Raw genomic sequence first — 3,850 nt, 5'->3', positions numbered from 1 at the left:
CGTATCTCCCCCCGCCGTCCTCCTCTAATCTCCCGTGGCGTTCGTCCCCGAGGACCGATGCAGAGGCAGAACGCCGCCGTAAAGCTTGGCATTCAAACCGGCGCGTCTCATGAATGCTAATGGGCCGCCGCGCGGCGCGGCTAAGCAGTCGTTAGCTCGGAATCATAAACCCGCCCCGACGCCGCCGCCTCAAGGTCCCGCCGCGCCGGAATCACGCTTTTAATCACACCAGGCGCCAGGCCAAGGCCGGTTTCAAGGGGCGTTCACGCTACGGGGGCCGGACCGGACCTCTCTGGGGGGGGGGGGGCAGCATCACGACCAGGCTTCATTGCCATGGAAATACATAAAATAAGTCTGAGGCCACAGCCCCACCGTTGCCATGGAAACAAACAACACACTGACTCCAGGTGTCACCGGTTACAGGAAACGCATCAGGAGTCAACCTCACCCCCTTTCTGTATAAATTTGAGTTGTTGCCATGGAAACACAATAAATGTAAAACGTTAGTACATTCCCGAATCCTGCAGACACGCCTCCATCGTCCAGGTGATGGGGGGGGGGGGGGGGGCAGATGATCCGGATCAACACAGATCACTCTCTGGACCACATTCATAGAACCAACACCATCCGAGTTAAAATCATTCATGTTGATTAGTAATCGATTAATAACTCGTTTAAGGCAGAAGCATGAAATAAAGTCGGATCATTTATTAGTTTAGGCTCTACTGCAGTACTACTCTATATTACCTCTGTATTTACCTGAGTCTAGTATTTATACAGTCTTCATGTAGACCAAAGCTGCCCCCTGTTGGTGGATCAAGGTACTACAAGCTCGTTTCTCCTGCTAATCCTGACAAACACCAGCAGGAACCAAGATTCCAGGGAAGAGCGAGGCTGTGTGGGTCAGAACTCCGGACCCACTAGAGCCTGGACCCACTAGAGCCCGGACCTGGTAGAGCTCTGGACCCACTAGAGCCTGGACCTGCTAGAGTTCTGGACCCACTAGAGCCTGGACCTGCTAGAGCTCTGGACCTGCTAGAGCTCTGGACCCACTAGAGCCCGGACCTGCTAGAGCTCTGGACCTGCTAGAGCTCTGGACCCACTAGAGCCCGGACCCACTAGAGCCCGGACCCGCTAGAGCTCGGACCCACTAGAGCCCGGACCCGCTAGAGCTCGGACCCACTAGAGCCCGGACCCGCTAGAGCTCTGGACCCACTAGAGCCCGGACCCACTAGAGCCCGGACCCGCTAGAGCCCGGACCCACTAGAGCCCGGACCCACTAGAGCTCTGGACCCACTAGAGCCTGGACCCACTAGAGCTCGGACCCACTAGAGCCCGGACCCACTAGAGCCCGGACCCGCTAGAGCCCGGACCCGCTAGAGCCCGGACCTGCTAGAGCTCTGGACCCACTAGAGCCTGGACCCACTAGAGCCCGGACCCACTAGAGCCCGGACCCACTAGAGCCTGGACCCACTAGAGCCCGGACCCACTAGAGCCCGGACCCGCTAGAGCCCGGACCCGCTAGAGCTCTGGACCCACTAGAGCCTGGACCCACTAGAGCTCGGACCCACTAGAGCCCGGACCCGCTAGAGCCCGGACCCGCTAGAGCCCGGACCCGCTAGAGCTCTGGACCCACTAGAGCCTGGACCCCACTAGAGCCCGGACCCACTAGAGCCCGGACCCACTAGAGCCTGGACCCACTAGAGCCCGGACCCACTAGAGCCCGGACCCGCTAGAGCTCTGGACCCACTAGAGTCCGGACCCGCTGCGGGTTCCTATCAGCACCTCCGCGGCGATCGGCCTCGGCCTGCAGAACCATCGACATTCAGAGCCGGGACCCGAAGCTCGCTGACAGGAAGTGGCCGTGGCGTTAACGGAACCGCCGCCGCTTTGAGACAGATTGAGGCGTTATCTCTTCTGAGGGCGGGCCTTCGCTTCCTCGCCGGTTGGAATCGGGTGTCCGTCTCCTTCCTCGGACCATCGATCAAACGGCGCCGCTCTGGTTTACCATCAGCTTCCTGCAGGAATAAATAAATAAGAGGACGCGGCGGCAGGGAGGAGGAGGAGGAGGAGGAGGAGGAGAAGGAGCGCCGAGATCAAAGCGCAGCCGAAGCTTCACATCCTGTTAAACCAGAGGACGGCGAGGCCCAGGAAATGACATCACCTGTGCCGCTCCAGATGAGTGAACGCTAGCGGCGTTTAGCCGCGACGCTGCAGGACCCGCCATTTATAGACGCATCAGACGCCAGGCGGGCCTCGGACCCGTTTAGCCCCGGATACGGAGGCGCTGAAACCGGGTCTCTCATCTCGGACGGAGGCGTGAACGGCGCCGGGGTGAAGGCCGGGTCGGGCTGGAAGGGATTCTCTTCTTGTGTAACGGTTTACGGGACCCGATCAGGTCCAACGCCTCCAGGATCCGACCAGCAGGGGTCAGGATGGAACCCGAACGGAACCAGAACCTTCATTGATCCTCACAAACCAACATCTGGACTAACGTGACGGCTGGAGATAATCAATCAGAGTGATCAGCTGATGCAGCCTGGCTTATTGATTATCCAGCTGCAAGCTCCGTCTGCGACCCCCCCCCCCACTTCAGCTTGCAAGATTTAATTCTCTGGTGGTTGAAAAGTGGCGCAAAATCAATACAGCCTCTGAGTCACGCACACGCACACGCACGCGCTACCGGCCATCAGCCACTTTTATGAGCGCAGGTGAAGAACCGGAGAACCGGGATCTCCAGAGAACCCTCGGTAAAGTTCGGCCCCCCCGTTGCGTCGTCCGTTCCGTGTGATGAGAGGCTCGAACGTTTCTCTCCGGTATCCAATCAGGAGCCCGACGTGACGTGAATGAGATGTCCCCCCTGCGGGACCGGGACCGGGACCGGGCCCGGGCGCTGCCCCGTTCACACCGGCTTGCTGTCATTAAACGACTTCACGTCTCCAAACGGCCGCGCGGGTTCCGCGCACGCGGCGCGGGGGAGTCGCATCAAACAAGTTTCAGCCTCACCTTGATGGTGTTCGTGGACGCGCATTGAACCGGCGACACGGTGGCCGTTTGGTTCATGGCGGGACGCGAGCGCTCCTCCCTCCGGTCCTCCGGTCCTCCGGTGCGTGATGCTCGTGCAGCTCCGCGCGGGAGAGACGAGCGCCGGTGCTGATTGGAGGCAGGGGCGCACCTACAAATATCAGGGGGGGGGGGGGGGCGGAGGTCATTACAACAGTAAATTATAAGAGCAGGACGCGTGATGATGTCATACTTCATGTGGCGGTGATGATGTCATACTTCATGCCCCCCCCAGGAGGAATATGTTTCTTCCCGCTGTGGCGTCGCAGCTCCGCCTCCTTCCCATCATCCCAACCCCCCCCCCCCCCCCCCCCCCTGGGTTAATTGAACGAGTGCAGCACATCTGTTTCCCATCATGCATTGCTGTCTGGGGTTCATTACACAGAGCAGAGAATGCTACAAGATGCTACGCTAATGAAGGAGAGCCCATTACCGGCAGCTACAATAGAGCATAAGGCAGGTGTGATTGGGGGGGGGGGGGTAGGTGTGCGTCTTTGGGATTCAAGCTTTAATTAAAACGCTTTATTTTATAGATTTAGGGAAGGAGGGTCGTTTTAAACGGGATGTTCAGAGCTACCTTTATTAAAAGCATGAATCTTCATGTCGACCCCCCCCAGCTGATAATGTCTCACCTGGGGACACACTTAATAAACATTTATGAGCTCCAGCAGAGGATCAAACATCTGGATGCACCCCCCCCACGGCCCCCCTTTTATCGTCAATAAAAGGAATCCCTCCGGGCTTCCGTAGAAAGCGAAGCTGCTGAAGCAGAGCGGGAACGTTTGGG

Source organism: Brachionichthys hirsutus, chromosome 12 (genome assembly GCF_040956055.1).
Source record: "Brachionichthys hirsutus isolate HB-005 chromosome 12, CSIRO-AGI_Bhir_v1, whole genome shotgun sequence".
Lineage (NCBI taxonomy): Eukaryota > Metazoa > Chordata > Actinopteri > Lophiiformes > Brachionichthyidae > Brachionichthys > Brachionichthys hirsutus.
Note: the sequence above shows the minus strand (reverse complement) of the source record.